The sequence below is a fragment of the Alligator mississippiensis genome, chromosome 3, assembly GCF_030867095.1.
Source record: "Alligator mississippiensis isolate rAllMis1 chromosome 3, rAllMis1, whole genome shotgun sequence".
Taxonomy (NCBI): domain Eukaryota; kingdom Metazoa; phylum Chordata; order Crocodylia; family Alligatoridae; genus Alligator; species Alligator mississippiensis.
Genome location: NC_081826.1, coordinates 115298738 through 115324690, shown reverse-complemented (window position 1 = coordinate 115324690; position 25953 = coordinate 115298738). Strand labels below are relative to the sequence as shown.

General features: G+C 42.2%; 1 long non-coding RNA gene across 1 annotated transcript in view; it reads right to left on the bottom strand.

Annotated features, from left to right (window-relative positions):
• Positions 1–11361: 11361 nt before the first annotated feature.
• LOC132249094 (uncharacterized) overlaps positions 11362–25953 on the bottom strand; it is a 55879-nt gene continuing 41287 nt past the window's right edge. Inside the window, exon 3 of the long non-coding RNA XR_009460493.1 lies at positions 11362–11547. This is a non-coding gene — a long non-coding RNA (uncharacterized LOC132249094). The remainder of the gene's footprint in view (positions 11548–25953) is intronic.

Here is a 25953-nt window from a genome sequence, read left to right as displayed (position 1 = left end):
TGAGTGAAGATTGCTTTACACTAAATATTCTTAACACAAAACCGCAAAAGCAAAGAAATAAGATTAAGATATTATTTTCCTACCCACATGGTTCAAAAGTAGAAGCAACACTGTATAGAAGGCAGTATGCCACAACCTTAACCCTTCTCTAATACAGCAGCAAAGTGTTTAGGCCGTAAGCTCTTTGGGGCAGACAGTCTATTTAGCCTATGCTTGTACAGAACATTGTACAATAAGTTTCTAGCCCATGACTGAGGCTCTCAGAATCTAACCTAATAAAAATAATAAGTAGTGCACGTACAGCTCAATGAAGGCAATGAGGCTATTCACATGTTTACAATTAAGACCATGTTGAAGCTCTGTGCTAGTTGGAGCTTAGGAGCAGACTGAGTGTATACATGAGATACTTGTGGTTAAGGGCTGACTGTATGATTTGTTTTGGAAACAATGAATTTCTTCAAGAGTATATTCTTTGCAAACTTGACTACTGTTTAATACATATATCATATCATAGCCAATAGGGTCCATTCTTAAGGTGCCACCCAAGACACCAGTGAAAATGCTATATAAAAACAGGCAGTCCCCACTGCATCTCTGGAATCACTTAAGACTTAGGCAGCTGTTCATGGGCTATTTGCACATTGCACACAAGAAGTTAGCTTCCACATATTCCAGATAGTGAAGATATATACTTGATTTGCCCTGAAAGTGAAATACATGCAGGAGAAATCTTAAAACACCCCTTGCCACCCACAACGTTTAAGTGAAGTGAATCTTATAAAGTAAAGCCTTTTCCTGATTTGCATAGTTAGCGTGCACACAGAGTGCCGTAATCTGGTTGAGCTAAAGAAAATGTTCCCTTATGCCTGAAGGAACAATGCTAGCTGCAGTAGTACTGGCTGAATTAATTCATAAAGCTGAAACTTGAACACTCTGAAAGTTACAGTACCTGGGGTGTCTGAAATGACATTGTCTCTCTTCGTATGTGGTGAATCTCGAGGTGCAATCACTTCTTCCCTTTCCTGTTTTCAATGGCAACATGTCAGGTTTTAAGTGCTTAAAAAGGTCTTAAATGCATTGTCCAGGTTCTTAGGTAATTGTAATGAACTAGTCAAGGATTTAAAGGCCATTTATTATGCGGCTGGTTGTCACCTCTTTCACTTGGCACACTGAGCTTAACCACAATAAAACTAAATAAACAGTATTCCCACCATTCCCTCTGCATTAAAGAAAGACTGAAAACACATTCAACCCTCCTGATGGTGGGAGAGGAGACATATTGTGGTTTAAAGACCAATACATTTTTTTAAACATATAGAACACATAAAATTCTAGTTCTATTGAAGTCAATGGCAAATAAGACAGGAATTTCATCACAAGTAATTCATTCCAGAGTTGCTGCTGTGTGAAGTCTTAACAAACACGATGCAAAAGAGAATGATAAAAAGTTCAGAAAAAGAATTAAAGCAAATAGAAAAAAAAATCAGCAGCCCTATGCTTTGACTGTAGGTCTTGTTCAGTATTTTGATTGTCAACTGTTGTAATATATATTATTACAAAAGTATCAGATAAAGTATTGGAGATTTGATTTTTACTAATACCTTGAAAGGTCATTTAAATCAGTTTGTTAACCAAACAGAAATGTCTGCTAATAGAGATGAAGCTAAATTACCCTTAGAATACTTGGGAACAGTTTGGGGGAAGCAGGGTCTTTAAGGAGGTAACCATCTCATTAAGACTATTTTTTGTGCAAGTTTCACTTAATAACCTTACTGATTTTAACAAAAGCTTTGGAAAAAATAGTTGGTGTGGTATTTCAAGTGAGCTCACTTCACATCAAGAGCTCTCTGTCACAAGCATCTCACACATGGTACATATAAACCTATCCCGGTATACTACAGACCTACATACTCGGACCATACGTATATATGCAAATATATAGATGTGCACATGACCCAGGTTCAGTTCTCAGATGTGCATATGAGTACAGCTATTGAGGCACCAAAGGTTCATACTTGGTCTGGCCTTGGATTCTGTCTCAATGGTCTGAAGGGAGGATGTAAGTTCTGGACAGCCTCCACTCCTCCATATTCCTGCCTAGGTGTATGCATCAAAGTTCATGGTGAATTTTCACATGTACACCATGATCCAGAAGGATAGATAGTTGCCTACTATATACTGACTGCATTAAAGAAAGACTGAAAACTATGGGCTCAATTTACAAAAATAATCAGAAAGCCCTGTCTACAGAATTCCATTTTCTAGTTTCCACTATTTATTAATAGAGTATTTGGAACATACATAATTTATTAAGGGGTAATTGATTTTTTTTTGGAGGCTAAGAAATTCTCTTACAGAAAGGCCATACATTCTTGGCATCACAATTTCTTGCCAGAGGCTTGGCACTTCACAACAATGAAGAGTTTTGGCCTGGAGTTCAGCCTGTACTTGTGTTATATGAACATTAGACTCTTTAATAGATCTAATGATTTCTTCATGTAGTGGAGTTTCGGCAACTGGAAAGTGAAATCCTTCTGCAAGTTACAGTTCACCAGGAAGGTGTTATGTAAAAATGCTACTGCTTAGTTCCAAATGGTCTAAATAGCTACACTTTTAAATTTTAATTTTATCTACTAAAAAATAAATTTACATGAGAAGTCAGGTTGGGCTCTACCACACCCTTCCAAGTAGAATGACAGGACAATCCTTTTTTTAATCCAGCCTTATATTTCTTTATTTTCCCCTCAAAAATTCCTTTCTCCCTGAGCAATCATAAAAACAAAAAGTCTCATTTCGGTCTATTTTCATTAAGAATTTTAGTTTGGTTTGCTTTTATTTTTCTTGGGGTGATGTGCAATGAAACACAGAGGAAACAATGCTTGTTACCAAACATAATACCCATTTCAACTGGTGCCTTTTTTATGTATGCTCATGTTTGCCTTTAATTAAGGAGAAAGGATGTTCATGATGCATTACCAACTCTATCTGATTTCTGCCAGAATCCTTAATAAATTGAATGTTTTTTTTGGAGGCTGAGAAATTCTCTTACAGAAAGGCCATACAATAAATTGAATTGAATTGATCTCTGCTGTTTGATCCCATCCATTCAGGTATAAAATGCTTTTTTTTGTTGTTCATTCAGACACTAAATCAATGGGACACATCTGAAGGTCTACTCCAAAGCTTGTTTGCTAATGCTTTTTTCCCTTTAAAGGAAGTATTTAAGAATGAAATTAAGATATTGTCAGACAGCAGGGTTGCCAACCACAATTTTTTTTTACTGACAATCTGTGAACTTTTTACTAACAACCAAACTTTTTATTATTGACATGTTTTTACAGACACATGTTTTACATTATGTAAATATAACCTTTCTTCCAAGCCCTGGAGAGCAGTAACAAGGGTCATGTTCAAATTTAGGGGTTTAAAACCAACTTTCTAATTCTGACTTGGGTCCTCACCCAGAAACTTGAGAAAATAAATTTTAACTGGGTATTCTAACATGAAAAAACTTTCCAACTTGCAAGCAACATTCAACTAAAACAGGAGAAAGGGATAAACATGCAACCTTAGAGAAAACCTGAACCATTAAACATGAAGTGAAACCCAAACAGTTACTAGTCTCTCACTAGATACAGACATTACACTTTTACTGGTATAAGTGATCAGAAGCTGGTCTACATACGCATAACAGAACAGAAGTTTGGCGCACACCAACTGGTTTAAAAATGGCAGAACCTGGTCTAAGATTTGCCTCCCAGCCCACCCCACCAAAAAGGTGTTCTGTTCTGTTTGCTACTGATCTAAACTACGTTGCTTAGAGAACAATCCCATAACTTTACAGAAAATTGCATTACTTGATTCCACCTGGGCCTTTTCAAATGTCTGTACCTAGTTTCTATCACTAGCAAACTGAGCCAGAAGAGTTACCTCCTAGTCCAGTCTGCTGGGATGGTTACCATCTAGTGGCTCTACCATCTACGCCTGCCTACAGTGATCCCCCCCAAACAGTACAACTTGGGTCCACAAACAGTAAAACAAGCAGCATTTGCTCCTGAACCTCTAAACTTGCATACTAATGAGGGCATGCACAGAAGTAATACGCAGTTACCATAGGAGAACATAACCATAACTATACCTACATAACATAAGCAGAGTAACATTAAAGAAGTGGAAAGTACAAAAATACACACACCTAAGAATTGAAATTAAGAATTATTTTAACCATGCTCAGAATCTTTCTGTTTCCTGATCATACACTGAAGCACCTGCACTGTCACCTACTCTATTAATACTTTACCCAGATCCACTTCTGATGGTCAGTAAACTCTCCAGCATAGGAGCAGACAGCTTTTTCAGATATTTGTTTTCATCACATTAACAACTGAAGAAACTCACTCAAGTTCTGCAGTTCCATGTAGAAGTGCTAATAGTGTGTGTACAAACTTTACAAGTTATGGAACTCTGTACTCCCTGACAACTGTATTGATTTGTCCAATTTAATGCCAATAGTTATCATATGGTCCATCAGTTACAAAGGCTGCCTAAATCATCAGTTTGGTAATCCACAAAGTCAATCTCATAACAATTGAGCCAGTACCTTCATCATATCTGTGGAAAATGTTTAGCTAGCGGAACTATATCTGATGGCTCTGATGATATTCTGTTTTCAGGTTTTAAAATTGCAGTAAGCTTCAAAACCTTGTCACCAATTGACATGCTTTTCTTGATTGCAATGACTCCATTCATATAGAAAGCAGTGATATCAGCCAAAAACTTCTCAACAGTTGATGGGTTATCTATTTTTTGCAACTGAAGTCTAGTTTGTGATCTGATAAATATACTTTCTGTTGATTTAAAATATGAACTGTCAAGATGATCAAAACTCATTACTACAAAACTTTGATTAACAGAAGCACTTGCGGTCATATGTAGTATGCCATTATAGTTTTCAACAGCTGATTCATCTCTGAATACAAGTCAGGTAAGAGAAAAATTTGACTGAAACAATTTGTTAAATTCTGTAAACTACTCAGAGAAAACAACAAGATGACTGAGAGAAACAAAAAAATCACATTTACAATCAGATCTTATAATTTGGTGCTAATTCTGCCCACTATAATCAAATGATCATCACTTGACTGAAAATAAATTGAAAGAGTGTCATATTGATTCACTTGCATGACTGACACATTCAAGCAGGCTGAGACATTTTGTTAAATACAACTGCAATATTTTTAGAGAATCTGCTTCTACAAACTCCTGAAACTTTTTATGCCATTGCAACTGTATGCAAAACTGCTGGATCAATTTTGCACATACCTTGTATTCATCAGTAGCACACAGCAGCAACAAGAAATGTGCAATGCATGTCAAACATGCTTAGTTGAATGTCCTTAAAATGTAAAAGTACATAATTTCTAGCTCTTATCATTACATTTGCCCTGATGGATCCAAGTATCTTTACATTACCAATTCGTATTCCATCTTCATCTTGACCTGTCCTGATTGAAGTAAAAACAGGTTCTGCTTGCTTCTTTCAGATCAACCAATCAGTAGAATTTACACTGAACTTTACCAATATCACTGTCAAAGTAAATTTCAACCATGGCCGTTCTCTTTGTTCCTGATACATCTGTTGACTCATCAACTAAGAAGGTGAAGTTACAGGATTTAAACTTATAGTTTCATAGTTGGCAGGGTCAGAAGGGACCTGAGCAGATCATCAAGTCCGACCCCCTGCCATGGCAGGAAAAAGTACTGGGGTCAAATGACCCCAGCAAGGTGTTCCTCTAACCTCCTCTTAAAGACCCCCAGGTACACAGTTCCTCATTGCCCATGTCTTAACCATTTGATATCCTTTTGTTTGCATATAACCACAATCTTTTATGATTTTTGAGTCAGGAAACCATTCTGCAACAGTGTCAGAAATGTTGTCCATCAGACTTAATAGTAAGTTCTTTCTTGCAAGAAAATTTACCAGTTTCAGTTCACATTCTGTTGCCTTTTTGTTGTGAGAAATTATTCCAGGATCTGTGTCTTGGTCTTGGCCAAAACTTGATTAATCACAAATGGAGTCTTCCTCACTGATAATAGCCTGGCATGTTTTGCACTACTAGTATGGTTGCATACATACCATATACCACTACATGCTACAGTAAACATTTTCTCACACAAGCTGCATTTAGCATTGTGCTTGTTTTCATTGACTTTGCAAATCCACACTTTGAATTCTCTATCTGTAGCCCACACAAACTGAAATGCAGCAATTCTGTCTACTTTTGCTATCTTAACAATAGGTGCATCCGCACTTTTAAGATTATCACGTGTGCTTTTCTTAGTTGCTTATATACAACACCAACATAAGTTATGGTAAGTTGATAAATACTTAGTTGGCTGCAGCTATGAGCAGATCTAGAAATTTGGAAAGGGGGTGTGGGAAATGTAAGCAGCACCCAGGGGTGGGGGAAGCCCCAGGGGTGCTCCTACCACGCTCTAGCTGGAAGCTTCTGTGAGCAATAGTGCAGGGTACCAAGTTTAGCAGATGGATTATCTGAAGTATAATCCCTCAGATTTCAGAGTTTATTATAATTAAGGACCAAGTGTCTTCTCTCTCCTTTTTTTTTTTTTTTTACAGAGGCAAGTTTTCTACTTTAGTAGTCTGCTGCTCCCTCCCCACACATCTCCCATCTCCTGTCTTCTATGTGGTGCTGAATTACAGCATTCTTGCCACAGCCACAAAGGCTCAGATAGACTGTTTAACTTCTGTGTTCTCCTAACATCAACCAGCACTGACAGCTGAAGACATTAGGGTGCTCTCTACTAAAAGCAGTCATTTGTGTCACTGCCCATTTGCCCCTCCTGCATTAGGGGGCTTTGCACGCAATTATTCTTGGTTGTATGTGAGAGGTCATAACTGTTCAGACAAAGCTCTGGAGAGCAGCTGTACTCTTTTCCCCTTTGAGGCATTCCTGCTCCCTGCCCACCCCACTCCCTCCCCGGTGTCCTCACCCTTCCCTTACCCTAGGGGTCCCCTACTCACCCCACACCCTGACACCCCAACCATACCTCACACAATGCTGCTCCCCGAGGCCCACCCCACTCAATCTGACACCTGCTGGTCCTTCTGCCTACATCTTGGCATGGACCCCAACCTGCTGGCTCTCTCCACTCCCAGCCCCATAGTTCCATCCCACCTACACCAAAGTTCCTCCCTGTCCTGCCTGGGGCTGCATACCTTCAACATGAGCACTGAACAGCCATTACAGGCAGGCAGGCGATGGCTGAACAGCCATTACAGGCAGCAGCACATGGCTTGAGTATGAGGGAGAAAGGGGCTATGGAGGCCCCCATGGGCCAGAAGGTCCTGACAGTTCCCTGCAGGGAGCTGAGCTGAGCTCCAGCTTAGACAGCTGACTCTGCTCTCTCTGTCCATCAATACTTGAATCTAGCCTCGTTCCAACAATGGATCTTCAAGAGAGCTCACTAGGTCTTAGTTTTGTATGGACAGCTAAATTTTTTTTCTTTTTCTTTTTTTCCAGACTTTGCGGGGGGGGGGGGGGGGGGGGTTGTGACCAGTTAGCAACTCTATCAGACACTCTAATGGCTAGAATAAGTGATTGTAAGGCTTAGCTCTACTCTAAACAAATAAAAAAAGACTTATAATTTCATAGAAACATTTATGTCAAGAGAATATTCCATTTGAAGTATGAATACTGAAAGGTAGGAATTATCTTGTGTTGACCTAAACATGCTACTACTGAAGACAATGTCAATATTCCCAGTAGCTGCTCTAGGATTAGAATTAGGAAAGCACCAAACATTTTTGGAATGTAACCCTAAAAGTATCAGAGTTAAGTCATGGATATCATTCCATATTTGTCAAGAATATGCAGCCATTCAAGCCAGGATGGCTGGGCAAGACAAGGGAAGTTGATTGCAAGAAAAGTAGTCTTTTTCTCAGGGTAAAAAATTAGACCTGCTTAATTAACCCAGAAAAACCTGGCAGGTTAAGCAGGTAACATGTTTAAGCCTTTGCTTTATCATGTTCATCTGGTTTCCTTAAATACTATGTGTCAAATTGACTAATAAATAATATCTTGTTTTGAAAAAGCTGTCTTGTAAAGTCATTGTGCATAGTTTCCAAGAGAGTAAGTTTCCAATGAGGAGCCCAAGCTTATTTAGATATGTTAAAGCAGGGCTGTCCAAGTCATTTGGCTGCTTAGGCCAGATCCAGACCACGAGCTAGATCCGGGCCAGATCTGGACAGCAGGCCAGATCCAGATGGCAGGCTGGATCAGGACCAGCAGCCAAGGAGTTAAGGCCACCACTCAATCCCCAGAGCCCTGGCTGCCGGAGTCCCAGTGTCAGGGTGGCCAACAACCAGAGGGTGAATGCTGCCAATTGTAGTTTCCAGCAGTGAACAAAAACACTCAGTTCTATTGGTTTTTGTGGCATTAACCTTCTGGGTATGAGCTACACTGACACTGTGGCTCTAGCAGGCACAGTGATAGGGTTGAGTTACAGTAGTACTAACTCCTTGGTTGCTGGCAGCCATGCTGATAACCCCTGTAGGCCACATGACCCAGCTCTGTAGGCTGGATCCAGCCTGCAGGCTGTATATTTAATATCCTTGTTTTAAAGGAACAATAGTGAAAAACCTGTGCTGCAATAACAGGTTACAGAGCTGCCACTTTTAAAAACTGAAGATCCAGTACAAGGTCATACTCCCAGAAATTTAACAAAACAGTGTAAAGGGACAGCATGCCCTGTATAGGTATAACATCATTAAATTATTTAATATATTAAATTTATTTTTCAATTCAGTTTTAAAATTGTTAACAACATAAAAAGAAATTAACCCTTTATGCTCATCATAAATATGGAGGTCATGTAGCTTTACGACCACAGTAGACACTCCTGTAAGAAATGTTTTCACATTAGGGCTCGTCTACATGTGCAAATACGTGGGACTAAATTTAGTGCACATTAAGATAATGCACATCAAGCAATTTTTGGCAGGTGTTTACACGTGCAGAGACTTGGGACTAAAGTTAGTCCCAAGTGTCTCAAGTGCTGCCATGTGCCCCTGTGGCCACCAGGAAAGTTCCAGCCTTGGGCCACAAAACTGCCAGCACTTGGCAGCCATGTTGAAGCCAGAGCCAGCTGTCAGCACTTGGCAGCCATCTTGGAAACTGATCCCTGGCCAGCCCTTCTCTGCCCAGGAGCTCTGTGCCTAGTACAGGGGCAACTCTCTCCTTGCTCAACCTGCCTCCCCATGCTAACTTTCTAGGCCCCCAAGCAGCCTTCCCTGTGTGGCCAGCTATGTGACCAGTGCAGGGTCACAACCAAGGACTGGGAGTCATGCAGCAGAGCCAGTTTACCAGAGGACCTGCAAGCACAAGAGAAAGCTAGGGGTGAGCACCAACAGGAAGCAGGTGGTGGCTCTGCTGCCAGAGACAGTCAGGCAGCAGCCCTTTGTAACACTTACCTGTGGCCAAGCAGCAGCTCTGGAGGGGGACAGGCCAGGCAGAGACAGCCTGTGTCCTGTCCAGATGGGCACATGGGGCCTGCTGGTCTCCTGCACAGAACAATAGTCTTGTGCAGGCTCCTGGTGTGTGTGCCCCAAGGCACAAAAGGCCATAAGCTCTTACAGTCTGCAGCTAGGGGCTCCCAGAAAGGAGCCCAGATGTGGGGGAGGAAGGTGACCAGCCAGGAATCCTGGGGCTGGGCTTAGGCCAGCCCTCTAGTGCATCTACATATGCATTGCTGCACATTACCTAATTGCGATTCACTTTGATACCTGCATTTGTGGTTATCAAATTTAGGTGCAATTAACCTAAATTAATGCATGTTAAGGACACGCACATGTAGACATGCATCCATAACGCACATTAAATTAGGGCCACAACCATGATTGCGTCTAAGCCTTCACTACTCTCCTGCTTTTCTCATCCAGCAAAATAGGCATAGGAATGAAAAAGAAGGAAGAAATTCTGCTACAGCAGAAAAGAGCCTATTTTGGCAATCCCTGTATTTACAAAAACATTAAATGTCTTTGTCAAAGTCCTGTACAGCAGTAGGCAGGTTGTGCAGAACATTTGTCCTATGGAGTCCCCCAGTATAGGCAGAATATATCCTTCCATTGCATAGCAGTCTGTTAATCTTGGAATGCTTTGTCAGCTCTGTAGTAGCCTGCATTGTTTTCTGTTTCAGAAGCCAGCAGAACCCTGCCAAAACACTTATACTTACATAAGTAGGCCTCACATATTCAGTTAACAACCATAGCTTGAAACAGAATACGGTTGTTCTAAATATACAGTCCCAGAGAGAAAGGACTAAAGGGTTCTTGAATCTAGTGAAGGCCTGATAAAATCTGATGGCAGGAAAGTAAAGCCTGACAAATTCAAGGGTTTGGATTTTGTTTTGTTTTTCCACTGCCCTCTTTTAGTAAGTGAAGACAACTTATCTACTAATACAGGTTACCAAGAGACATGATGGGTTTTCTATCTTTTAATTTCTTCATATCAAGACTGGAATGCATTTCTGGGTGATGTGCTTTAGTTGAAACAAGTTATAAAGGAAATAATGGGTGGAATCTAAAGAGCCTATAATCTACGGTTACTTCTGGCCTTAAATTGCATGCGTCTATGAATTAAGCTCTATTAACATTAAGATCTTATTTAGATTTGACAGTTAGCCAGTATATATAGGTTAGGTGTGTGATTTTTTAAAAAAAGGAATATACCATATTTTCTTGTGTACAAGATACCTTTTTCCTGAAACTGGGCTGCTGGAAATGTGAGTGCACATTATATGCAAGAAATATGGCAAAAGCAAGTCCTGCCCCTTACAAGTGAAACCAAAAGTAAAATCTTAAGCAATCCACAGGGAGCAGAACAACTGGCTTAGCTCTCTAGCTGCTGCTACTCACTTACTACAAGGAGAGATTTTTTTTCCTCCATTCTGCCTTTCAAATCAAGTTGTGTTGTATGTGAGAAAATACAATAGTCATATTACTATACTATAAAGCATCTTTACACCAGCATAACTACAATTACAGTAGAAGGGGTGGTACCCCTTTAATGATATTAGTATGAATAAGGCAAAGACTTATTTTTTGTAACTGGTACACCCTTCTATACAACACCAATTTAAAGAGGGTTCACTATTCAGACTTTGTGATGACCTGATGCAGTATTAACTCATCCATGTATTGAAGCTCAGCTTTAGCACTATACTTCATCTCATTCTTTCATTTAAATTTACCATTACACTATTCTTCAAATAATTAGACTGAAACCCACATCTCCCAAATAATTATAATCATATCAGAGACAATTGCTTTGCTGTTTTGTTTTTAAGATTTTTCCATTTATTCATGTAATTCAAAATGAAAATTATATTTTCCAATACATTCTCCTGCTGGCTCTCATTTTTTCTTCTCTCCCATTTTGTATGACAGACTTGCAGCATTGCTTTTAAGCAGACTCTTGATAATCTTCACAGTTCAATTCTGTCATGTTAGGCCCCCAAGGGTGAAACATGCTAGAATAAGGAACAAAAAGAGTGTGGTAAATATGGAACAGAAGATATTTTACACATTTGCTTAGTTTCTTTTTAAAATATTTTCTTCAACAAATTGCTTAATGTCTTCTCCCTACTATAAGTGTATTTTGTGTTGAAGTCATTTAAGAAATCCCTACTGAAGAATTTTATCTTCAAAATTAGCCATTTGGGAATTAAAATATTTAGGAAGTAATATCATAACAATGGAGTAATGTGTTAATAGTGTCATTATAGCTGTATAATTCTTGCTTTTCTCATATCCCTGGCCTGTTATCTTCTGATTTTTCATTGCACTAAATGAATTGCTATAGCAACATACCTTCAAACACATATGATTAATATTTTATATGCCCATGACTGACTAGATATTTGTTCTTGATATAGCATATTGAAAAACAAGATAGAATGCCTGCCATGAAACCACAGAATAGAAACTGATTTATGCTGTGAGAAGAATAAGTTGTAAATTGAATAAGAACAAGAGAAAATAAAATTTCATAAACCCAGAATACATGGGAGTTGATACAATATACTCTAAAGGAATTTCCTATTATCAGTCACAAGTAAAGCAACAGGACTCTGCAGTCTATTGTGGAAGTGCAGGTTAGCACTAGGAAAAGCTTCAAAGGGATCAGCTTTAGGCCATTTTGCAATTGTTCTGGAGAAATCTAGCATTAAAAGTATTTTATTATCTTTCTCAGAATCCTTTTTTTGTTGTTGTTAGAAATAAAACTCTTTTCTTCCTCCTGCCTCCTTTTGAGCAGTTTAGGATTTGATCCTCAGTGAAATGCATATGGACATGTCTTTGTACCTTCACGGTTCCTCATTAAAGTCAAGGGGCAGGACCCTCTCACCAAGTGCCATTTTATTCCACATAGCTCATGTCCCTGAAAAGCAATTAAAGTGTCTACTCTGTAACAAAGTCTTAGGGCTAAAATGGAGGTCAGCTGCAAAAAGGGATGAAGAGGAAGGCCTCCCATCCACCGCGTTAGTGTTTTTTCTGGGCTTTGAGCAGGGTGGAATAGGACTGTGCTCAGACACTGCCATCCAGATACCTCTAGTAGCATAATGTCAAGCTGTGGCCTTGAGCCCTAGGCCTTGGCCTTCCCAACACATCTACTCATCCCTGTCTGCCACCTCCTCCGCAGAACACTGGGGAAGATACAGATGGGCAGAACCCTCCATCGTGGTCTGGCCACGCACCCATTCCCTACCACTCGAGTGGCCAGCCAAGATCAGCTGACCCTTCACCTCTTCCAGTATAAACCTCTGACCCAAAAAAAGGAAGTGTCTGGACAGCAAGGCTCAACCTTGTACCTAGCTGCTGCACCCTTGACTTGTCCTGCTACTGACTCTGATGGATTCTCTGGATACCCAACCATGGACCTTTAGTTTGGCCTGACTGAACTCTGGTTTGATAGCCTGTATACCTGACCCAGCTAGCCTCCCGGCTTCATGCTCTTCCTGATCCTCTGGATCTCTGACTCAGTTCCCCAGACAGATCTCCTGGCTTCTTTACATGTAGACTCTGGATCTCAGATGCTTCTCCCAATCCTGAGGTGACCCCCAGACATAAAAGGATCAGTGGGCAAGTAGCACACAAACCCTGGGCTCTGCCTAAGGGGAAGAAGGGGGTGCTTGAGTAGAGCAGGGGGTGACTCACCATCCTGCCCCCTCGTCCACCTCCACTTTGTGACTCCAACCATCACAGGGAGTAGCAGCAGCCCAAAAGTGTCTCAGTGAGTCCAGGGTTCCCTGGGAAATAAAGTTCAGTGAAGTTCACTGCTGCTGTGGGGTGATGTCACCCCAAATACCATGAGGCAGCGTGTGCTTGTGCCCCCCTTAACATCACATCACTTTGCAACTCTCCAGATTTTGGCTAACTGAAATAAAAGTACAGGGTACAGCTGTCCTTCCTGACTAGAACATGAAGTTTAAAACATGCCCTATCACTTTCCAGTGACCAAAACAATTTGTGCATATTTTGCCAACTTTCAGAGTACTTGGCAGATCCTGTAGGCAGAATGCACATGGAATGAGAAAATGAGTTTCCCTTGTCTTTTAATCTCAGAAACATCAAGCTCTATCCATGTTTGCTTCTGTGTGAAAATGCACATGCAGCAAATAAGATGGAACAGTCCAGTGAGTAAGACAGTCCAGCAGAAGGTATTAACTGTATTCAAAACAGATTAAATTAACTTTATCCAGAGGTTGAGTGGGAAGCCTGTATAACATTTACATTCCACTTAAACTCTTAATATAACGTAAAAGCAGTGTGTGTGTCCTCTGCCAGAGCTCTCAACAGGGATGAATTCCTCCCCATAAATACTGAACAGTGCAGTGTATGGGGCAGGGCTGTACAGCAGATGTGCTGGGTGTCTAAAAACCTCTCAATTAGTTCAGCCCCTAATTCACTAAAGCCCTTGATCATGTGCTCAAACATGTCCCTTCAGAGAAAAGTATTTAAGCACATGCTTAAAAATGAGCACATATTTACCTTTCCTGTTTATTACTGTAATATCTAATCACTTATGTCAGGGGTGTCAAAGATATGGCCCATTGAGCCATATCATCTTGCCCCCGATGCTGGCCCTGAGTCTTCAGTGGACTCTCATGTCACATTCAGCAAGCGCCAGGCTGGTACTGCATGAAGAGCCAGGGACTTGGGCCACGTAGCACCTGCTCTGGGACAGGGCCAGTCCAGAACCGCACGTCCCCCACCCAATGCCAGATCAAGCACCTGCTCTGATCGGTACACGACACATGCAGTGCAATGCAGTTCTGGACCAGACAGAGCAGACACTGGATCTGTTGTATTGGGGGGAAGTGGGGGGCATGGATCTCCTGTATGCCAGATCCAGCACCCACTCTGGACCAGCTGCAGCAGGCATCATGTGAGACTCATGTCCCAGACTAGCAAGAGCAGGCACCACAGGCTCGAGATTCAGCATGTGGGGGGAAGGGGGAGGAAGGCTGTCAATCCAATCTGGCCCATGGGGCCAGCCTGCCCCATTCATCCAACCCATAGACTGGTCCCACCCCACTCATCTGGCCCACAGGCCAGATGAGTTTAACATCACTAACTTATGGCATCATTTGGCAATGGCAACTCATTTTCCAAACTACTACACAACGTTCAACAGAAACGCACCCATTTTTCTATTCTCCCCTTCCTGACTCCCCACAAGCTTTCCTCAAAACGTGACAAACTTATCACCCGTCATCTATTTGTAGCACTCTTGTAGCTCTTCCCACATCTGTAATCTTAATCTTTTGATAAGAAGAATAAAAGAAGAGTAAAGCAATATTTCTACATTTCAGGTAAAACTAATCTATTTGATAACTGTAATCCTTGCCTCCGCAGGAGAAGGTTGAGAGGAGACCTTGTGGCTGCCTATAAGTTCATCACGGGGGCACAGAAGGGAATTTGTGAGTATTTATTCACCAAGGCGCCCCCGGGGGTTACAAGAAACAATGGCCACAAAGCTAGCAGAGAGCAGATTTAGATTGGACATTAGGAGGAACTTCTTCACAGTTCAAGTGGCCAAGGTCTGGAACGGGCTCCCAAGGGAGGTGGTGCTCTCCCCTACACTGGGGGTCTTCAAGAGGAGGTTAGATAACTATCTAGCTGGGGTCATCTAAACCCAGCACTCTTTCCTGCCTATGCAGGGGGTCGGACTTGATGATCTATTGAGGTCCCTTCCGACCCTAACATCTATGAATCTATGAATAATTTCAAAGGAATGTGATATCACCCGAGGTATGAAAAGATAATTTTGTGATCATCAGGAACCATATCTAAGTGGTCTCTCTTCTGAATAGCAGCAGTTGATACAAGTCAGCAGAGCTTTCAGTTAGATATTCACACCCTGAAGATTTTTGGTTCTATTTTACTTTGATATTATTTTATGACATTCTACCTGTGGTATTTTCAACCCATGCACTTAGTTTACACCACTCTTCTCTAGGAGCTGTTAAAAGATGTGGGCTTGTCTACCCAAGGAGGTTGAACAACTAAGCTAGCAGGGAACCTGTATAATGCCCCTCACCCTGCACCATGTGAACAAACTTCTGGAATAAAAGTGGTTCTTGTGTCACTCCGGAAGTAAAAAATATCTAGCATGTTCAGCTTATTTTTTCTTCCAAAGTTAGTTGTTTGAGTAACCTTAATTGTGCATTTTCAGACTTTTTGTTCCATGGTTTCCCTTTAACCTTAATTCAGAATGTCCCAACATTTTAATGAGTTTCATATTTTCTATCTATCTACACACATCCATCCATCCATCCATCCATCCATCCATCCATCCATCCATCCATCCATCCATCCATATAAATACGTGCATGCACACAACTGTAATTTTTTAGGATTTGTAAAGATTTTAACTTGCAAGTCTGTGCTATTTTCAGCCTTAACTTCAGTTTAATTGAGTGCCTTGCCCAGAACAGAGGGCAACAGATGAATATAGCAATAGACTCTAGAGCTAGGGACAGAAATTATACGTAAACTGGTATAAGTGATCAGAAACCAGTTCAAATCTGTAACACAACAGAAGTTCAGTGCACATAAACCACTTTCAAAGTGGCCAAACCCAGTAAACCTGGATGGAACAGACTTAGCTGACTTGGGTTAAATTAATGTATTGAACTTCTGTTCCAGATCTCCTCCAGATTCAAGTTAACTCACAATCCCCCAACATCCCAGGATGCTTTGCAGGGTAGGCAGGCTAGCCTTCACCCAAACTGTCTGCTTAAGCCAAGCAGGGAGGCATGCTCTAGCACCCCTTGATCTCTGGCCTGGGCCACTGCAGGCATGTGGTTGAATTTTTGGAATCAAAAGTGAATGTCTGTTCACTTGCTTATCAGTTCAATCTACACAGCTTAGACTAACCTGTGATGAGTGAACTGATTAAGCCTTGGGCTTTTTGACTGTCTGCACTTAGCCTAGGAGAAATATCTTAATCTTTCCCCTTCCTGCTCTCCCTCCTCCCCTCACTCCCACTCCCCCACAAACAAATTGTATAGGATTGGGTTCAAATCTTCAAAATAATGGTTGCATTGAGTACTGAAGTGAATTTTAATTTTATAGGTTCAAGATACTAGAGCTAGACTTTTAGCTATTATAAATTGGCTTAGCTCCAGTGACACTCATGGAAACATGCCAAATTACATCTGCTGCAAATCTGAGCCTTTGACTTTTCACCTAGCAATTTAAAATAGGCTTGTTCCAACTAAAAAGTACAAAATAGGAGTAAGGCATAGAAGAGTGTAGTTTCCCAGCACAATCTCATTATTTTTGTCAACTTAAGTGTTTTAAGTACCAAAGTCAATGCTGATGAATTCTGCAGTATCCCCTTTCCAGTCTTTTAAATCAATTTGCCCAAGTTTCAAAACATGCTTTAAAGAGAACAAAAGTATCTTTAAAAAGCACTTCTGTAGATGCAAATCTTCTGATGGATAAAGCACCGCAGTGGGAGCAGGGAAATTGTAGAGCTACAGCACATAACTTGACATAAGCCCCTTTAGCCTTATCAAATGAGGCAGTCCTGTCAGGCATTTTTTCCAAAATCTCATTTTTACAGTAATAACTCCAGTAGTATGGCATATCATAAAGTCAAAGGAAAGGATTTTTCTTTAAGGAAGAGATTGTTTTATATCTTTCTCTTTCACTGGGCTCTAAAGTGAGAGAGAAGTGATTTAATTTTAACTGCAGTGAATGGAAGATAAAAAAAATACACTTAGAACCATGTTAGTTACTCCTGTTTGATATTAAATTCTCCTGTATAGATAATTTTCATAGATGTCTGTCATGCAGCCTCCCAAACACAAGTGGGATAAGTTACGCCTACCTGAATTCTGAAACCATAAATATATTTCATGTATGAATGTTACAGCATATTCTAGAGAACAGGTGTATCCCACAGATGCTATTTCTAAGTACAACAGAATATGGTTCATGGTTTCTTTAACTTTTCCACCTTTGTGCTAATGATATGCAGATGCCTCAAGTCCAAAGAGCTGGCTTGTGGATGACAGATCTCTATAGTTTAGTGTGAATAACAGCTCATTTTAAGGAAATAACCTAAAATGTACAAATCACAATTATGTAGCCACTTTGTCATCATACTAGCACAGCCATTTATTGCTGGATATGTGGTTTTATTTTAAAAAATAACGGGAGAGCATTCACAAATAAAAGGGTTAAGACTACAAACCAAGGGACTAAAGATATCAAAAATGATGAAGGGTATCATTAGTTTAACCCACAAGGTTTGTACAGCACCATTACACGTAATTATCCTGCTGCAGAGTAAATTAATTCACTCCAGCCAATGGGGTGAATGTGTAGATATGCAACGTTTACTTTGGAGCTAATTAGTCAGCTCCACAGTACACTTCTTGTGTAGACATGCCCACTCAGGTCTTAACTTGACATATCATCTTGACAAAATGGAAAAGGGAAGAGGCGGATATCACTGTTCAACATCTTTATCAGTGACTTGGACGAGGGGTGAAAAGCACCTTGTTCAAATTTGCAGATGACACTAAGATGTGGGGAAAAGCAAACACACTAGAAGAGAGGGACAGTAGATCTGGACAGGTTACAGGGGTGGGTGGATGAGAATAGGATGGGCTTCAATACTGACAAGTGCAAGGTACTGCACCTAGGGAGGAACAACCAGCAGCATACCTACAGGCTGGGAAACTCCCTTCTCATCAGCACAGAGGCAGAAAAGGATCTTGGAGTTACTATTGATACCAAGATGAACATGAGCCGCCAATGTGAGGACGCGGTTAGTAAGGCAAACCACACCCTGTCATGCATCCACAGTTGCATCACAAGCAGGTCCAAGGAGATGATCCTCCCCTTCTATGCGACATTGGTCAGGCCACAGTTAGACTATTGAGTTCAGTTCTGGGCACCACACTTCAGGAGGGATGTGGACAGCATGGAGAGGGTCCAGAGGAGGGCCACTCGCATGATCAGGGGACAGCAGGGTAGGCCCAACGAGGAGAAGCTATGCGACCTGAACCTGTTCAGCCTCCGCAAGAGAAGGCTGAGAGGGGATCTGGTGGCCATCTATAAAATTGCCAAGGGAGACCAGCAGGCAATGGGGGAGTCCCTGTTCCCCTGAGCACTACTGGGAGTAACAAGGAATAATGGCCATAAGTTAACTGAGAGTAGATTCAGGCTAGATATCAGGAGGCACTACTTCATAGTCAGGGCGGCTAGGATCTGGAACCAACTTCCAAGGGAAGTGGTGCTCACTCCTATCCTGGGGGTCTTCAAAAGGAGGCTAGACAATCACTTTGCCAGGGTCATTTGACCCCAGCATTCTTTCCTGCCATGGCAGGGGGTCAGACTTGATGATTTGCTCAGGTCCCTTCTGACCCTACCAACTATGAACCTATGAAACTATATATTTGGACTTTAAAAAAGCCTTTGACCTGGTGTCCCATGATGTCCTCATGGAAAAATTGGGCAACTGCAGCTTCGACTACTCCACAGTCTGATGGCTAGGGAACTGGCTCCAAGGTCGGACCCAGAGGGTGACAGTTGATGGAACAGAATCAACATGGCACTCAGTGACTAGTGGTGTCCCCCAAGGCTCCGTTTTCAGACCTGTACTCTTTAATGTCTTCATAAATGATCTGGACACTGGTGTCAGAAGCAGACTAGCTAAGTTCACTGACCAAACTCTGGGGAAGAGTGTCCACACATGAGGATAGGCTGGCAATCCAGGCCGACCTCAATAGGCGTGCAAGGTGGGCGAATGAAAACCTGATGGCATTCAATACAGAGAAATACATGGTGCTTCACCTTGGGTGCATCACACTTACAGGCTCAGCAGTGCTACACTCGCTAGCACCATAACTGAAAGAGACTTAAGAGTCATGACTGACCACAAGATGAACATGAGCCACCAATATGATAACGCAGCTGGCAAAGCAAACAAAACACTGGCTTGCATTTACCCATGCATCTCGAGTAAGACCCAGGATGTCATCCTCCTGCTGTACTTGGCTTTGGTGAGGCTGCAGTTGGAGTACTACATCCAATTCTGGGCTCCACAATTTAGGAAGGATGTGGAGAAGCTTGAAAGAGTCCAGAGGAAAGCCACGCACATGATCAGAGGGGAAGAGAACAGGCCTTATGAAGAAAGGCTGTGAGCTATGGGAGCCTTCAGCCTGGAGAAGTGCAGGCTCAAGGGTGACTTGGTGGCAGCCTATAAGTACATAAGGGGTGTGCATCAGGATCTGAGGGAACGCCTGTTCACCAGAGCACCCCATGGAATGACAACATCCAGTGGTCACAAACTCATGCAAGACCATTTCAGGCTGGACATAAGGAAAAGCTTCTTTACTGTCTGAGCCCCCAGAGCCTGGAACAGACTCCCCCCAGAGGTGGTGCAAGCACCTACTCTGGACACTTTTAAGAAATCATGAAACTGTAATGATTTTTTGAAAAATCCTGAAAAAAAGAATTCTTACTATGGCTTCAGCAAGAATTAGGATGAGATGTAGAAGGAGGGGCTTATTATACATAACACTGACTCATCCTATCTGTAACCCATGATGTTAGAACTGTTTTCTTCCAAACTGTTTGTGCTATTTCCAAATAGGAAATGACTAAAATCTTAATCTGTTTCTCCAACATCTTTGGTGGATTCATGGCAATCCACTCAGGCTCTACATTGCTAATACAGAGCTCATAAATTCTTCTCACTGCCTTCTTTCTTGATCACCCTGAACACCAGCACCATCTTGCCTGTCACTTGTGTATCTAACTTCAGTGTCATCTTTTAGTTCAGCCTCACCCTAGGTTCTCCTAGCAAGGCTTTGCCTTAGCAGAAAGAAGCCGCAATGCTTAAGATCTTTGAGATACAGCCCTTCCTAGCTCAGCCCTTCCTAGCTAACCACACAACTAAAACTCTCATTATCTCACATCTTGGCTATAACTGCATCACTTTATCTTGCCTTGACAAATGCAGCCTTACCTCTGAAAAGCTGCTGCAAAAATAAGTCTACTTTGACCAATCTCACCCCACTTTTTGCACCTTCCACTGGCTTCTTTTTCTCTATCACAGTGGTGCCCAACCTATCTACAACAATTATCACTGGCACTACTCCCCTGCCACCAGAATTCTGGACTCATGGGGAGCTTTGTGGGCTAGATGACACGGCACCACAGGCTGGATCTGCCCTGTGGGCCATAGCTTGAGCACAACTGCTCTATCACATCAAACATAAACTACTTGTTTCCACTTTCAAAGCACTCCATGGTCTCTCCCCTCTTACAAATTCTCTCTCATTTGACAGCAAGAGGTTAACACTCATGTCCAGTCAACTCAGAATGCTGGCCTCTATTATTCACTTGTTCAGTTTTCAAGTACGCATTGTACATGATTTCTCATGCTGTGGGAAAAAATGCCTTATAAGCATTTGCAAAGCTACCTCAGTAGTATTCCTCTTCTGAAGGCTATGATTCAGAAGTGTAAGAACACAGCAGGACACCTGGGACAGCTGCTACTCACAGGGGCAGTGGTGACTTCTGATTGGCACTACCACCATGATCCCTATCACATCGCTGCAGCAAAAGCTGGGTTTTTTTGCCTACCCACAGCTGTCATCACCCAGGGTAGTTGCCCCCGTCACCCCACCTTAGTAACACTACTGCAGAACACAAGCCCACACTTAACACTGGTTAGTCTGCTAGTGAGCTTAGAAAGAATGGAGCTCAGCTGAAAGGTGAGCTGCTGCTTATGACCCAGCTGCTGCTGCTTCCCCCACTGCCAAATGCCTCCCTCAATTCTCCCCACCATGAAAATTGCATTTGAAAGCAGGATGTTTTCATTTTTGCCAATTCCCCTGGCCGCTAAATTGGTGCAGATGTCACAATGCCAGATGCAGCCTGTGGGACTAGGGTGGCTGTCATAGAGGACATTCCAGTTTTCTACTACTCTGTCCTCTATTGATAGAAAACTGGACGCCTTTATGTCCTCTATTTTTCTCTTCAAGGCATCCAGTTTCATATTGATAGACAACAGAGGACAACTGGACTGTCCTCTATGATGGCCACCCTACACGGTGGGCGATAGGTTGCCAACTCCCACATTAAACCATTTTTTAACATGGGGAGGAGGGAGAGAGGAGAAGAGAGGGGAAAGGGGAGGAGAGGAAGGGGGAAGGTGGGTGGAGGGAAGGCTATTTAAAGCTCCAGCCCAATGGCAGCAGGGTCCTGCCTGGACCAAGCTAAGTATGAGGCATTGAGGCTAGCTACCACCCCATATTTCCAGATCTCTGGGAGTGCTGCTGCCCTCCTCTTCTGGTCTCTGCCCACCCAACTCTTTCCTGTTGAATGAACAGAATGATTTAAAGCAAGTATGATTAATTGATTTATGGATATTTACTTTTTATATTTTGACACATGATTTTTATTGTTTCATAGTTTCATAGTTGGTAGGGTCAGAAGGGACCTGAGCAGATCATCAAGTCCAACCCCCTGCCCTGGGTAGGAAAGAATGCTGGGGCAAATGAATTTTATAAAGCTTTTAATAGTATACTATCATTACTAAATTGTCTGCCCCTCAAACACTTGATTTTGTATAATCCTGAAAATGTAAATTGATAAAAATCTACATAAATGCTTAAAAATAAACATCTATTTTAGACCTCAAAATTATAAAAAAATAAAAATCAAATTCTGCTAAGCCTAATTATAAGATGTTTGGGGGAGGCACCATCTTTTCTTTTCTGTATTTGTATAGCTCCTGGTCCATGCCTATGACTTCCAAGCCCTACAGTAGTAAATATGATTTTTTTTAATTCCACAAATAAAGTGACACCATTTTCAACTGTCTGGTGTACTGGGAGGAGAGAAAGATGAAAACAAGTACCCATAATACTGCAAATAAGGAATCTTTTCAGCAAAGTTGGGTAGCTACTAAGAACACAGAATTGTATTAGCAGTACCTGCTAGAAAGCATTGACAATGGACTGGGAAACCCAGGCCCCTGTTAAATAGTATGGTGGATTTCCATGAATTATGGTCAAGTAAAACTTAACAGCCTAACCTGGGCCCCAGCAGCCTAACTTGGGGGTCTTCCTGGGGCTGCAGCCATGGCAGGAAGCCTGGCCAACAGCTAGAGTGTGGCTCTGGCCAGCCAGGCTCTGGTTTTGGGTGGAACATGCTGCCACCATGTGTGCCAACCCACTTTTCTGGCATGGGTGTTATTGACCCCAAGATCTCCCAGGGTAAAAACAAAAAACAATTGTGCTGCAAGGCAACAGCACAGGGAATGCTTGCATGTACGATGTGTGACACTGCTACCTCACATCTGTACTCATCTGGATGTGACCTATTTGTTCAATTCATTCTTATCAGGGAATATGTTACTCTGTGAGGGAACCCATTTCTCACATTTAGCTCAGGTAAAAAACTATTTTGACACAAAAAGGCAATTAGATAAAATCTCTCCTGGGACCTGTACCGACATGCAAGTAACCAGGGCTATTTTGCAGCAGCAGGGCTAAAGCTTCCTGTAATGGGTGACGTGGTGCTTTGCTGACCCAAGGGAAACACCAGAGAGACTATTTCAGGGGCAGGGGGTGCATCTACATGATACATTAATGGCAGAGATGCCTAATTAGCTCCACAGTAAATTCTCCGCATCTACACATGCGGTGCTATTAGGCCACAGTAAACTAATTAACTCCGCTGTAGGTTGGTACTTGTAAATTCAAGCGGAATTCAAATTCAAGTGGAATTCTTTATTGTGCAGCAAAGCAAGTGTAGACACTGACATGGATGGCTGGGGCATGGCTAACTCTGCACCGGACCTTTATGTCCCAGTCAACGACTCTGCAGCACATTGAGTGGGGTCAGAGCAGCCCCAGGCTGGCCTCGTGGGTCTCCTGCCAGACAGGGCTGCTCTGATCCAGCTCAATGTGCTGCAGTCCTGGATGCATGTGGAAATGTGGCCTGCGAGCAATAAACTCCAGTTCAATATACACCAGAGTTTATTGCTTTGCATTAATTGCACCTGTAGACATGCCCAGGGGCATTTTTGTGTTGTCTCTCTCAGTATAGGGGCTGAGCAGGTTGCTCCACTTACTAGGTATTCCAGCCTTGCTTCATGGGCTGTTATGGATGAGTGGGATCAGAACAATGATAAAGATTGGATATAAATCAATTTACTGCAAAAAAAAATTTCAAAGGGCCAATCCATTTACAGATTCATGTCAAGTTTGTTGACTAGTTTCAGCTGAAATCTAACCTTAAAGTGACTTAGAATAAGAAGACTAAAAAGGGCCAAATAACCCGGAGGGTGGGGAGGTAAGAAAAGTTTTAAGAGGTATCTTCCCCCTTCATTTTACTGATGAACAAAAATCTTTCTGCTTCAGGTTGGTGTGAACCATTTTCTTCTTGGATTTTTCAGTTTGGTCAGCGAACCCAAAAAGTCCCTTTACCCACTTTGGCAGACAAGGTTCCTTGGGTGAATTTGATATCTTTTATTAGACCAGCCCAAATGGTTGGAGAATAGTTATTAAGCAAGTTTTCGGGTTCAAAAACCCTTCGTCAGGCTAAGGACGCTGCAGCAGTTGCTGTGTGCTCTTCCTGGATGGAATGAAAAGTAAAGAAGCCAGGGGCGGGGCTGGGCTGGGCTGGGCTGGGCTGGGGAGTCAGTTGCCAGGCAGATTATAATGTATCAAAAATCCAATGTCTATGTTTAGTCCCTGATCTCTAGTATCCAGCAGGTTGATGAAATGGAGCTCATAGGCTCGTCTCTGGGAAGTGTTGTGTAAATTTCCCTTGAGGATCAGGACTGAGAGATTGGAGAGAGAGTGGCCCTCCTGTGAGAAATGTGCCCCCACCAGTAATTGGGTATTTCTGTCTTTGATGGATTTCCGGTGTGCATTCATTCTGGTGCGCAGTTGTTGTCTGGTCTCTCCTACATATCTTCCATCAGGGCATTTGGTACATTGGATGAGGTATACTACATTCTTGGAGGTGCAGCTGTAAGATCCTGGGATGCTGATGGCTCTGTTGTGGGGTGTAGTAATAGTGGAGGTGGTGGAGATGTGGGGGCAGGTTTTGCATTTCTTGTCATGGCACAGTCTGGATCCTTTTGGTATGTTCTGGGCTTGAGGAAGTTTGCTTCTGGTGATGAGGTTGGCGAGGTTTGGTGCTTGTCTGAAGGCTAGGATGGGTGGCTCTGGGAAGATCTTTTTAAGAATAGGGTCCTTTTCTAATATGGGTTGCAATTTTTTGAGGATTTTCCGTACAGGTTCAAGGGATGGGTGATAGGTCATAACCAGCGGTGTGCGATTTGTGGGTGTTTTTCTTCTGTACTGCAGCAGTTCTTCACGTGGTATCCAGGTGGCTCTTTCAAACGTGTGATATACCCCTCTGGAGGAGTGTCCTTGCTGGGTGAAAGCCTTTTTAAGATTGGTGAGGTGGCAATCCCGGGTGTTCTCTTCAGTACAGATGCAGTGTTATCTGAGGGCTTGGCTGTATATCATAGCTTTTTTGGTGTGTTTCGGGTGATTGCTGGTTCTGTGCAGATATGTATGTTGGTCTGTGGGTTTCTTGTATACTGTGGTCTGTATTTTACCCTTCTGGATACTGATCCTTGTGTCTAAAAAGGGGATGTTGGTGTTGGAGTATTCTAAAGAAAGTCGGATGGAGGGATGGTGACTGTTGAATTTCTGGTGGAACTCAATCAGAGATTCCAGGTTCTCACTCCAAATGATGAAGATGTCATCGATATATCGTAAGTACAGCAAGGGTTTGATGGTGCAGTTCTTGAGGAAGTCTTCTTCCAGGTGGCTCATAAAAAGGTTGGCATACTGTGGGGCCATTTTAGTGCCCATGGCTGTTCCCATCAACTTGAGGAAGTGTTGATTATTAAAAGTGAAATTGTTGTGTGTGAGGATGAAGTGTGTAAGCTCAGTGATATCTTTGGGTCTGTATTCTGGGTTGTAATCTTGTTCCTGTAGATATGTAAGGCAGGCTTGGATGCCATCCTGGTGTGGGATGTTGGTGTATAGGCTGGTAACGTCCATGGTGGCTAGGAGTGTGTTGCTGGGAAGGTGGTCTATGTTTTTAAGTTTCCGTAGCAAGTCTGTGGTGTCTTGGACAAAACTTGCTCTGTGGGTGACAAGCGGTTTTAGGATGGATTCAACAAAACCTGTATTTCCTCAGTTAGGGTCCCATGGTTGGATATGATAGGTCTGCCAGGGTTCCCTTGTTTGTGGATTTTAGGGAGCATGTAAAAAGTCCCTGGGTTAGGTAGCGGGGGGATCAAGGTCTGTAGTTTTTCTTGTAATCTTGGTGGAAATGATTTGATGGTATTGTTGAGTTTTTTGGTGAAAAGGGGAGTAGGA